Source organism: Macrotis lagotis, chromosome X (genome assembly GCF_037893015.1).
Source record: "Macrotis lagotis isolate mMagLag1 chromosome X, bilby.v1.9.chrom.fasta, whole genome shotgun sequence".
Taxonomy (NCBI): domain Eukaryota; kingdom Metazoa; phylum Chordata; class Mammalia; order Peramelemorphia; family Peramelidae; genus Macrotis; species Macrotis lagotis.
This window is the reverse complement of record NC_133666.1, coordinates 335441942-335455343: the sequence shown is the minus strand read 5'-3', so window position 1 is coordinate 335455343 and position 13402 is coordinate 335441942. Positions and strand designations below refer to the sequence as shown.

The 13402-nt window shown below is 35.4% G+C and overlaps 1 long non-coding RNA gene across 12 annotated transcripts in view; it reads left to right on the top strand.

The window, feature by feature from the left end:
• The first annotated feature begins 1952 nt into the window (after positions 1 to 1952).
• LOC141502840 (uncharacterized) overlaps positions 1953 to 13402 on the top strand; it is a 368212-nt gene continuing 356762 nt past the window's right edge. For 10 of the 12 annotated variants that reach the window (XR_012472672.1, XR_012472662.1, XR_012472669.1 and 7 more), the window contains exon 1: positions 1953 to 2111. This is a non-coding gene — a long non-coding RNA (uncharacterized LOC141502840). Of the gene's footprint in view, positions 2112 to 4389; positions 5156 to 13402 lie in introns of all 12 variants that reach the window. The other 2 variants (XR_012472665.1, XR_012472664.1) reach the window with 2 other exon arrangements.

Below are 13402 nucleotides of genomic sequence, written 5' to 3'. Positions count from 1 at the left end.
TAATGTTTGATTCATTTTTCATATAACTTTTACTAGCACATAATGGAAATGTACTAAGATTTTTAACCAAATATTTTTCTGTGTGTGTGTGTGTGTGTGTGTGTGTGTGTGTGTGTGTGTGTGTGTCTGTAGGCCCTGCTTCTCTTTATAGAGAAATCTCAATTTATCTATAGTCAGAATTTCAAAATCTGGCCTCCTCCTTCCTCTGCTGACTTGGGAGAATTGCAAGAAGGCCCCCAAGGCATGCATACTTTACTAGCTGCTAAGAACAGAACTTCACCTGGGATGAGGCCCTGACTAGTACATGTCATTGAGAACCCCAAGTAATTTGAGTATTGTTGCCCAGTCCCTAATGAGAATAAACTGGGGGACAAATGTGATGTCTTATTACTTCCTGGACAAGTAGGGAGGAGTCTCCCTTGGTGCTTACCTCTTCTCCCATGGGTTCAATTATCATGCAGCTTTCCTCCCAAGTCTATATATCCAATCTAAATCTTTTCCCCCCCTAAATTCTAGTCTGTATCATCAACTGCCTGCTGTATATACCTACCTGAAAATACTATCACAATCTTAGATTCTACCTTTATTTATAAGGAAATTAATCATCTTTGCCACTAAACCTAACCCTCTTTCAAACACATATATGCACGTACATCTATGTGCATGCATGCATGCACAACGTAAGTTTTTTAGAGCACTACCATCTTTCCAGTCACCCAGATTTATTTATCCAGTCACTGCCACAAGACATGTTATCTTTCTTAACTTTTCCCTTCCCCCTCCCATAGACATTTATCAACAGGTTAAAATACAAGCTCTTCAATTTGACTTTTAAGTCACTCCACAATTTGTCTTCAATATGCCTTCTAAATTTTCTTCCATATCACCTCCATTTATACACCATATATCCTATCCAAAATGGACAGTTTTGTTGAACTTAGCATGCCATTTCTCACTTTGTTGCATTCTTCTGAGCTGAACTTTGTTCCTAAACTCACCCTCTAGTCCACTTACATTCTTTGAAGGCTTAGCTCAGGGAATGTCTTACATCTATTAAGTCCTCCCCAAATCTCCCACTATTAGTATTTTTCTCCCTCCTCCTATTTATTTGTACTTGCTTATTTGTTGCATGCACCTTATCCTACCCCCTAGCTTTACCCAAACCCTTAGTAAAATGTAAGTTCCCTGAAAGTAAGGGTTATTTCATTTTTATTTCTATGCTCCAACCTCTAAACAAGAAACATGATATAGTGGATAGAGAGGGTTGATCTTCCAGTCAGGAAGACCTAAATATAATAAGATCTTTTTCTGACATATATTATTCAGGGATCACTTAATCTTTTAGAATTACAATCAAATTCCTAAGATTATAAATTAAAGATGAATTGACTGTCTGAATCAGTGGAGGGAGTTTCCACAATGGGAATTTCCCACATGGGTAAACTCAGTTCTGATTTATCCCTAGTGCCTAAAACAGTATTTTTAAAATAGGAGGTGCTTTAAAAAATGCTTGTTCAGTTGAATCCTCTGGGGAAGGAAACATAGCCCTATTATTAAGAAGAAAGAACAGTGCCAAGACTGAGGTAAGATTTGAGCCTTTCTGTCTGTTGATGATGAAAACAACACCACATTTTTATTATGCTTCCAACTTGACAAAGTGTTTGAGGTAAGTTTGTTCAGTTATCTGTAAGTAGAGTCACAATTGTTTTATATACCTCTCCCACCACCAAGCAAAGAGGTTGAACATACAAGAACCCAACTTCTGGGTGAGTCTCTATGGATACAGAAACAGTAGTCCTAGCAAAAGGAAGGACAAGTCTTTGGGGAAAGCATTGCTAATTTAATACTTTACTTCTAGAGTCATGTGTCCTAAGGAATGATGTATAAACATTAACTAGATGAGTAAATATATTTCTGTGTTCTCCCCGCTTTTACCTAAAGTGATAGGAGATGCTGTAGGAGCTGAGAGGACAATAGATGAGGCAGCTACCTTAGGAGGGTAATCCTAAACCCCCTACTGAATAGAGGTGGGCAGGCCACAACTGTGGTGTTTAACAACAGAAAGTAGTTAATGAACTACACCGGGGAGAAGCAAGGAAACCATGTTAGTGGTGAGTAGATCATTGAAGGAACGGGAATTTTTTTTTTTTGGCCTCAAAGGAATTTGTGGGACTTTGAGAGACAATGCATTTTTGTTTTCAAAACAATTTAATAAGAAGGTCTGATATTCACACAAAATAGCATAGTACCCATATGACTTCTGGAGATAACCAATATGTTATGTTCATACTTATAGCACACATATGGTGAATCATGTAAAATTGATAAGTTATTTATATTTGAAATATCTTTTGCATTTTTCAATTTTTGGACAATTTTTCATATATATGCATATGTGCAAATGTGTGTATGTGTGTATATATATATATATATATATATGTATATAATTGTGTCAGAGAGAGACAGAGAGACAGAGAGACAGAGATACAGAGATTCTCTGTCTGCAGAATTTTGAGTATTCTTCAGTTTTTCCACCTGGAGTTCCTTCTTCCCGATAACAATCCTCTTGGCTATGAACAAAACTTTTTTTTTCAGTCTTATCTTTTAAAATTTCCGTCTCTCAAAGCCTGGCTCCCAGGCCATCTCTACATGAGGTCTTTCCTTAGCCCTCTAGCTCTTTTTACTCTCTCCGGAAATTACTTTGTATCACTTTATGTTTTTATTTTGTATACTAGATGAGTGAGTGGGAGAGTCTGGGAGGATGATCAGGTAAATGCTTCACTTGATTTTCAAGGAATTTAGTTGATAAAATCAAAGAGCACAAGTGTCTGAGGCCTATTTTGAACTCAAGTCCTGATTCTAAGGCTGGTGCTCTATCCACTTCACTACTAGTTATCCCTAAAAGGATTAAGTTCTTGAACAAAATGGAAATATTCTTTCTCTATTCTACTATACTCCCATGTAAGTGAAGATGTCCAGTTCCAAGCTGATGGACAGGGATAGACCCATAGAGTTCATTTGAATGACATTCCTAGCAGAGATACTGGCACAGCAGATATATGGCACAATCATATACAAGTTGCATTGACCAGACAAGTGTGTAGCTGTATGTATATGTATATGCGTGCATGTGCCTCTCTGCCTTTCTACAAGAGAAATCTACAAGTGTGACATTTTCTCATTGATACTTGTTTGATTTGTGGAAGAATATACCCCCAATTTATGCTTTTGTTTGAGCTTATTAAGTCTATTAATAAGCTGTCTATTAATGCTAAATATGATGGTTGGGGTAGGAGCACTGATCCATAAAGTATTTTGAACTTGAGACATCTATCTCTATAGGGAACCAAGCCATGAGTTAAATATAGGAAAGGATGCTATATTTACATTTCTTGTATATGCCTATGTTATAATTTCCTGGTGGAATGCCAGTTCCTTGTAAGGAGGTAGAGTTAACTTTTGTCTCTATTTCTAACACCTAGAAGGAGTTTGACTTTGTTTCTTCTTGTATATAATAGGGGGAAAAGGGTTTGTTGAACTGAATACAAAATTGTTCACGTGATACAGGATTAATTCCTGTGTATATATAAAATCCAATCGACATGATCACACTCTAAAATAAGCTTAGATAAAAAGGTGCCTAGTTTATTTTTTTAGATAATGTCATGGAAATTCCCTGCTGCTCTGTGGTTAATAGAAAACCAGGAAGTATTGGGCTTTATCTTCTAGAAGCTACTTAATATATCCACACCTTAACTAAGGGAACAATTTTAGGAGTCCACAGGAAGAGTCACTACCAGAGTTGGGACTCATTTGTACTACAATTAACCCAGGAGGGTTTCTCAATGACCCCTAGGCAAGGACTGAGGCAATCTCATTTTGTCAAAGTTTGCTTAAGGATGATGATCCTACTATATGTAGCTTTTTTGTGTTGTTATTGGTGGGAGGATAAGGTTTCAACTGGAGGTGGGGTAAATAATACTTAAAATGACTGAGGAGAGAGAGTGTCAAGGTCTAAGCAACAGATTCAGTAGCGAATGACTTCTTTGGGCTTAATTCTGCTTCAGAACATCCCCAGATACATTAGATCATTTCTCTCTGTATAAATGGAGCTGGAACAACTGGCATGTATATCACCCAGCTTAGGTACTGTGTTGGTAGATGTTAAAGAAATAGAGTAAGGGCTAACTCGGATTAAGAACTCGTGTCATTATTAAAGAGCCTGTGGCATGTTTTGCTAGAACAAGTAAAGCAGTAGCCCTTGGTGGCCTGAACTCACTTAAACTAGGTAATTATTGAAATAACCCTTGCAATTTCAAAGCAGTATCACTTCCTTTTTTAAATCTGACCTTTGTGTCCATCTCCTTAAAGGACTTTTTTCAACCCTAGGGATGTAGGTTGGGGATTCTGAATCCAAAGCAGTCCTGTATAATTGCAGAAACAATCTGTATACAAATGAAAGAAAAAGATGTGAGACAACTGATCTTGCTGGCTGCAGGTAAATAGCTGTTCCGCCCCAACACATTTCTGAGTACATGCTTACACTGCCTAATTATCTACTTTTCAAAATGTTTTTTTTTTCTCAACAAAAGAGAAGGACCATCTTTTGCATTGTCATCAAAGGTAACTACATAGATCTTCTTAGTATTTGTAAAGTAGTGGAATAGTTGGAACTCTGCAAAGGCTTTTTTATACCTTCCTCTTATACTGAAAAGATCTCATTCACATTGTCATTTACATGTCTCCCCATGTCAGTTCCTTTGTTTCCTTAGCATAGTATTTAGTGCAGCATTTGATGGTAATAGTTAAATAAGTGCTTGTTGATTGACTAAGGAGATCAAGGGCAATCCAGGAGGACTAAAACATGCCATTAGCTCCTCACTTCTTTAATATCTTACTCAAATGTCTCATTTTCTTTATAGAGGTGATTCTAGATTTTCAAGACTTTGATGATGAAATGCAAGTTCTAACAGTTCCTTCCTACTAAACTGGCAGGAAGTCCTTGGCAGTGGTCCTCTTTTTTCAGAGGACCAGGCTAATGAGTTCATGGAAGCTATTAACCAGAGATGGACATCAAGTGATGAAGTTTCAACTGCAACAACATAAAATTATTTACTAAGGCATGAGTGAAAACACTGTGATTGGCATTGGATAAGTGAGTATCCAACCTTAATGAAACCATGAATAATTGGAAATATCAAAGCATTTACATTTGAAATAGCAAATATTTATAAAAATAATCTTTTATCTTAATTTTTGAAGTTTTTACTATTTTTCTCATGAAATACCTTAATGAATGTATAAGCAAATATGTGTATTTTTAAAGGTTTTTGCAAGGCAAATGGGGTTAAGTGGCTTGCCCAAGGCCACACCACTAGGTAATTATTAAATGTCAGAGGCCAGATTTGAACTCAGGTACTCCTGACTCCAGAGCTGGTTCTCTATCCACTGTGCCACCTATCTGCCCCAAATATCTGTATTTATATACACATACAGATATACATACATTTCATATATACATATATATGTATACATACATATATACATATATACTCTCTCATCTATCTATATTTATATCTATCTCCATATCTATATCTATATCTATCTATCTATCTACATACAAAACAAGAGCTTAAACATTAGGCCTAGAAATGACTTCACCAAGAAAGATGAAATCTGCATTGGCTTTTCTCACATATAGACAGACTAGATCCCACTTGGCTAGAGATTCAACTTATACCAAAATATTAAGTTCAATATTTGTGTGGTTTATTCTAAGCTAGGGTATATGTAAACAATCTATAGGAAAGTTTAAATGAATATCACCCTCAATCTTTTTTTCTTTTAAATATTTTATTTATTTTGAGTTTTACAATTTTCCCCCTAATATTACTTCCCTCCCACAGAAGGCAATTTGCTAGTCTTTATATTATTGCCATGGTATATATTGATCCAAATTGAATGTATCACCCTTAATCTTGAAGGAGGTTTTTCGTTTTGTTTTTCTTCTTAAGGAAAAAAAAATCTTAATGAGGCAAGTCCCAAGAAGAGGTTGTCTCTTTCCTGAGCTTGCTCTCCTGATGCCTGTCTATCCACAGGTAACATGACATCATTTGTCCTTTTAGAACCGAGATGCTTCAAAATAAACTGAATTTTGCCTCAACCACAAAGAAGCCAGGGTTAACTAGAATTGGCTATAGATGTAAAGTTAAACAGACAACTCATACTAGCTTAGACATTACAAATTTTCCCTCACTAAGGATTTGAAGTGATTGAGACTTAACTCAATCTTTTAATCTGAAATAACCAAAGAGACTGAGGGGGAAAACCAAGCATATCCTTGGGGTCATTACATTTTCCCCTCTCTTGGGGTTAAAATGATTTAGTTATTTTAATATCAGGTCTCAGTAGAATCATAGATTTCAATCTGAAAGAGACCACTAAGGATCATATAATCCAACTCATTTCTTTTTTTCACATGAGGACAAATGCTTAGAGGAGTTAAGAGATTTGACTATATATATATATATATATATATATATATATATATATATATATATATATGGCAGAAATGGGGTCAAATCTTCAAATTCCAAATCCCATATTTTTCCACTATGCCATACTGCCAATCCAAATAACACAAAAATATAAAAAAATTGCACAAAACATTAGTAAATATATTTTGGATACATGTTTAAATTATGATAGGTGAAAAATTTAGATATTATTTGTTTTTGAACAATGGGAAATCTTCCCACCAGTTGCCACATGACTCATTTTTTTTAATCCTACTATAGCCACTCCAGTTGGTTAAGGCCTTTGTGACCTCATGCTCAGACTATTTTTAATACTCTCTTAACTGGCACCTTACAAGCAAATCATTTCTTGCCTCTCCAGTATGTTCCATAAAATGATACTGGGTTGTTTTGTGTACTTGATTGTTTTACTCTCCAGTGCACAGGATAAAGTCTAAATTCTTTAGCCTAACATTCAAGGACAAAGTTTCTTAACAGTTTTTACCTTTTGAAAATATTCATTCACCTTCTTTAAATTTTCAGATGTATTCCCTCTTTCTTTAGCTTAATTGTAAACTGGGCAATAAATGACCCTGATATTAATTTCACTGCACTTTCATTTGGCAGATACTTATTAAATATTTTATTGATTATTTAAGGTTATCTTTAATTTTTAATGTATGCATATGTTTTATCAGTGTATAAATTTGTTCTTTTATATATTAAAACTTTTGCTCTATCTTTATTGGGCTATAAACTTTGAAATATTCTTATCCAGAAGTGAATTTCTTTTTGTTTCATAGAACACTCGTTCACTTTTCACAAAACCGACATTACATTTTTTCATGACAACTAACCATAATTAAGAATCAAGTTAGTCTGTGACCTTGGGAAAATAACTGAATAATAAAGACATTAAAACTGTATTTTTGACTTCATTTGTTTGCTGATTCTCCAAACTTGAATTGAAAACTTATTCTATACAACAATTGTGGGTGCTTAGAACTTCATTAACATAGTTTTCTAACATAAAAGATATATTAGCTTTTGATACTCCAATGAAATAATCAAAGGTACCTCTTAGTACACCATGATGACCATATAATGCTGATATATCTTGAGGTATCCTTGGAATGTGTTTGCTAGATGTTGGATAAGATACTAGGGCATTCTCAAACTTACTTCTGGCTGAGGAACTAAGGAATTCTCTATAGTTCAGGGTTATGCTGTAGTCTTTCCTAAAGACAGGGTACTTTATAATCTAGAAATCTGCTCTCCTAATTCACAGAGACTGACTTCCTTACATATAACAGAAATCTGAGGGGGCCATTGAAAATCATCTCAGAATGACTTCAAACAATTCTCAGAATAGAGGGTTGTGAAATAATGTTGAACATAAGGAAATAAAACTCCTTGTATTCTCCCTGGTCAGGGTCCAGAATAGCCTGTATTTGAAATATTTGAGTTTTTCCAATTTCATAAAAGTCCCAAGGAACTTGATGAGTCCAATAAATTTTGAAGATACTAAAAATTTTAATTGGTCAGGTTCTAATTTAATTTGTACTTCAACTTCAGTATTAAAATAAACACATGCTTCTTCTAAACCTTTTTGGTGATTATCTATAAAAATACTTCAAGTCATTTAATATGCATCCTGTTGATTCAGTTTTAAATACACACACACACACACACACAAACACACACACACACATACATACACACATGCATTTTGAGTTTCAAACCTTAGTAAAACACAATTTTTTCCAGAGTAATCAAAGATTACTTTAGTATGAGAACTCCTTCCACTTAAACAGATCCCTGAAAAGTTATGAGGCACAATAAGAATAAATGATTGACCCAGGATCAGACATCTGCTATTCTGATTATTTGTACATATATAGATATATGCTATATAAGTATATACATTATAAGAATATAAGAGACATATACACTATAAGTATATAAATGGAATTGAATACAGATTTTTATGATTCTAAACCTAGCCCAATAATCTTATGTGTTACACTATAATATATATGTATGTCTACATATACGCATAAACACATATAACATATGCTATACTCCACAGAATAGGAAAAAAATACCCATTGTTTCTTTTCAAGTATTTTAGTCTTAAATGAGGTCTTTAATTAATCAAGTAGAGAACAGACCAATTGTCTAGATAATTCAAACTAAAAATCATTTATAGTAAGCATTTGAGTATTTTAGTTATAAGTGATTTCTCTTTTGACAATTACCTCAGTTTTCCACATGACTAGTAGAGTCTTTAATGTGGTCTTTTAAAAGTTTATATCCTTCACATATACATGTGGGTACATGTATGTATAGGTACATCTATGTATAGAAATCACACTATTCATATTTCCAAACAATCAAATAATTCTGCATATTATAATAATATCTATCACTTAAAGTATTATCAAATTTTATTCTCAAAATAATCAAAGGAAGTAAGTTCTGGGGAAGATTCTACTACAAAGAATATAGGCAAACAGTTTAGGATAGTTATATCTTCCTCATACTGCCTTCTCATTTTGGATTCAAGACGACAGTTAAAAATGTCTGCTAAAATCTGTGATTTTTTTTTTGGTGTAGTTTTTGGTAATTCTAATACTTTAGTTGCCTTTCAGGTAGAATATAGAACATCTTTTAAAGATCTTTTCCCTTTCTTAATCATGCTTATCCTTTTAAAGCGAAGCATATAATTTTTATGACTGGTTGTTAATTTTTCTTGGCCCATACTAGTTGATAAACATGCCTTGCTAATAACATAAAGAAATATTATATTCAAAGAAAAACAGGAATGTTATGCTATATCTGTGGGCTTCATTTATTTTCCAATTTTAGAAATGCATTCTGAAAAGCTACCGGACAGAGCCAGAAAGTCTTAACAAAAATAAATAGTTTTTTTTTGAGAAAAAGCACATTTTCATTGGAATTGAGTAAATGTATCATTAATAATGAGCAGTGTGGAAAACTACTAAAGGGGACTTTCAATAGCAATCTAAACTCCAGTACTTTTTATCTTTACTATTATGCCTCTAAACATTCCTTTCCCTTTCATATACAATTTAAAACTTTAAACTTGCATCCTTTAAAAATGCTTCACTGTTGCTTTCTTGTTACTTAGTTTCTTGTTATCTTATGTAACCAACATACACTTTAAAAAATATTTATTTTTCCCTTCAAGATTCTTGGCCACAAGAGCTTTTTTGGACAATCATCTTTAACATTTCAATCTTTGCCCCATATTTTGCTTAATCTACTAAGGAAACTTTGGTTCTGATATCCAAGTATTTTCTTTTTTTTTTTTGCCCTAAAGAAGTTTGTTTTTATCACAAATCCTTTGATGGATAAGTTGAAAACAGAGGGATAATTCTCACAATTAGTTTGTTTTAAGCTCATTTTTTATATTAAACTTTCTGTATGTTAATGAATTTGGCAAAGTAATAGTTAAAAGCACCCCTCCACAGTCCTACATGATTCATGGACAAATGCCCAGGTTAAACAGATTTTCACATTTCTGGGTAATTCTTTTTAAACCTTGACCCAATGCAAATGACAAATGGGAAAACTTGCAACCAGACTGTAAATAAACTGATTTTAGGTATCTCTTGACTTTAAATTTTTCAGATGTAAAGAAGGGTTTTTACAGTCTAATGTTTAGTGTTTAGTCAAATAAATATTCTCTCAAAATGAAAAATAAACAATATTTTGGGCTTTTCATTTTTTGTGTTTTTGACAATTGAAGAGTTTAATTTCTAAATTAAAACTGAGCTAAGCATGGAAAAGCTTGTACTAGCCATAGGCCTCTTCGTAATACCTAAGAGTTCATTTAATATGGATGGATCTAGATCTCTCTTTTTCTTCCTGATTGGTTTGTTTTGGTTTTTGGTTACTCCTTGTTTGTTTCAATGACTGGTTCAAGATTTGTGCTGAGTTGGTGATATTTTGATATTCCAATTCAAATTTTCATTGACTAGAAATCCCAAAGTGCAGATAAGGTATATGAACACTGGGCTGTTCTTTGGCTTTTTACAGAGGTTGATCTGAGGAGAAATACTGTCAGCCAAGACTCAACTTTCATTCTACTCCATCCGAGGGTAGAGATGGAGAAAGTTTAATTCTGAACTGTGAAAAGATTCAATAAGTCACCCCAAATCACTTCGGCTCAAGCCCAAACTGGGTAATTTACACAGCACTTTGTGATGTTCAAACAGTTTGCAATGTGCAATTATTCATGCCACAACATGGGGCCACAGAGTCCAAGCTGCCTGTTTGTTCTAAGGCTGAAGCAGAGGTGTTTGAAAACGGCGAGAGACGACCAGGGGCCCGGAGATCAGGGCTAATGTGACACCCTCAGGCCTAATCTTCTTAGAGCACTGGGATAAAATAAGTATCCATTACAAAATCAGCCTTCATCCTGCCCCCTTCTGAGCTCCACTGCTCTGATAGCCAGCGCTGAGACAATTGCGTGATTCTAGACTTAATCAGGTATTAGGAGCTAATGCAGGAGGAGGAGGGGCTAATCTCCATATTTACTCCATCTGTACTTGTGGACCTGACTTGCCTGTCCCTGAGAGATCAAAAGAAGCTGGCAAAAATCAGATTAAGGCTGCAGAAAAGGGAGGGAGGTCCAGGCCTTGTAAGAGCCAAAATTTTCTCTCTCCTTTCCTTGGTTGGGTATATACATTGACTAAGGCCATGTGGTTTAATCCCAAGGGTATTCAGGGTATTGTGTGTGCTTTGGGGGCCTAATGCATTCTTAAAGGGAAATATGGTGCTGCAATCACTAAAAAAAAGGGGGGGGGCGGTGTGAGCTATGCAAGCCCGTTGTTGAATGACAAAGGTTGAAATGAAGAGCTGCCATTCATTTGTGAAGTAGAACTCACTCCTTAGCTGATTCACCTGTGAATGCAATGCATGCCTGTAGCTTTCTGAGACTGATACACACAGGGAAGCAGGATGTAGCCTGTGGAAAAAAATATGCTAATAATTAATATAGCCTGCTGTGGAATATGCAGAGCAGTAGGGTATTTTTGAGAGTCATATGGATAACATGGGATCTCTTTCACCATTTATACTAAAGCTATGTTATTCAAGAGAGGAAGGAGAACATATGGGATTAACTGAGCCAATGGGGTGAATTCTTTTTTCCTTCCCATTTTGCTGCTAAATTACACAGACCAGGCTGAACCTCTGTACTCTACTTGGTGTTTTGGTCAAGGATAGCCTCTTTTCCTCTGTTGTGACCCAGAGCCAGAGGCCCTCACAAGTTAAGGGACAGATGGGTAAGGACAAGAAAGCAGAGGGAATTCACACTCTGGCTCCTGTTGGCAGTCACCTGCTGTTTGTAAACAGTGACATGTGGCCACCAATAATGCCCTTCAAGCTAGGAGAAGCATGTACTACAATAACTTAAATGCCCCTGCCACCTTGAGTCGGTGCTGACTTAAGGACAAGTGATGGTCGAAGAGCTTGGCCAAATTCCCACGTAGGGTATGGGGAAAACTTGACTGCATAAAGTCAAGCTTGGGGGATGGAGGTGGTAGTAAGGACAGGGAAAAAAAAAGAAAAAAGAAAACTTTATTTTTTTAAAAAGCATATTATTGTCTTTTTTTTTTTTCTGGAAGGCTGACAAAGTCACTTCTTTTCTTACTCCTTGCAAACCCCAAGCTGTACCAGAAGAGAGCTGTGAGGCTGCTGGGTTTTGGCAGTCAAGCTCACCTCATTAGAGTGGATTAAGTCATGATGCTGAGAAGGATAAAAGGTGAAAAGCAAAGACCGGTGGATGGCGAACACAGAAAGCTTGGAGTGTCATTTGTGTGCTGACGCCATTATTGACTAGAGCCCATGTGGTTCACACTTTTCAATTACCGTCTGCTAGAAAGGTGGCCCATAATTGCAAAGGCTGGTGCCTGTGCACCAAATGTCAGGGGAGCCTCCCTAGCCCTCATCACCTTTTCTTGATGCTTGACTTGAAGATGTTCAAAGGCAAAGAACCATAGCCTGAAGATCTCCCTGAGGAAGCAGAGGAAAAAAAAAAGTGCCATTAAAAAATTAATAAATAAGAAAAAAATACACACATGGAAAATGGCAGTGAGACCTTCAACCTTTATTTAAATGGGGCTATGCCTCCAACATTCTAGCCTGATTCTCATTTGACAATAGAGCTAAATTGCCATCTCTGATATTCCCAAACAAGATTTTTTTTAATGGAGCAAGGACAAACATAGAACTCCCTTTGCAGCTACAGTTTGCTCAAAGGATGTCTTTTGCATGTAGCCTAATGTCACTGTTGCTCAATTCTCATGTTCTTCCCTGAGATTCTGGCTCCATTGCAATTCCTTAATTAATCTGGATCTGCTTTCTCTTCCCTTTATAATGATAGGAAATAAGAGAAATAAACTTCATGTGCAGATAATTTCAAAAGCAAAAGGTTTAGGAAGTTCAAAAAGGTTGGAAGATTAGGAAAAACAGTGTACTAGTTTCAGAAGGTAAGAACTCTTTAATACTGAGCTTGTTGAGGAAAGAAAGAACAGGGAGCAAAGCAAATCAGATAAAACCCTGGCATAAGTATAAGAAATCCTTGGACAGTCTCCCTGCCCTTCCTTTCTTTTATCAGTTATATAAGAAAAATTTCTCTCTCTCTCCCCCCCCTTTCTTTCCCTCCTTTTCTCTCTTTTTTCAATCTTCCTCATTCTTCACAAAGATAAAGATACATATTTATATATGTTGCATATATATGCTTATATAGAGGCATATACATATATGTCTATGTCCATACACACACACACATATGTATATATCTTTTACCCCACACATTATTTTTTGAAAAAAATTAGAGAAAACTTTGAAAGTACTCT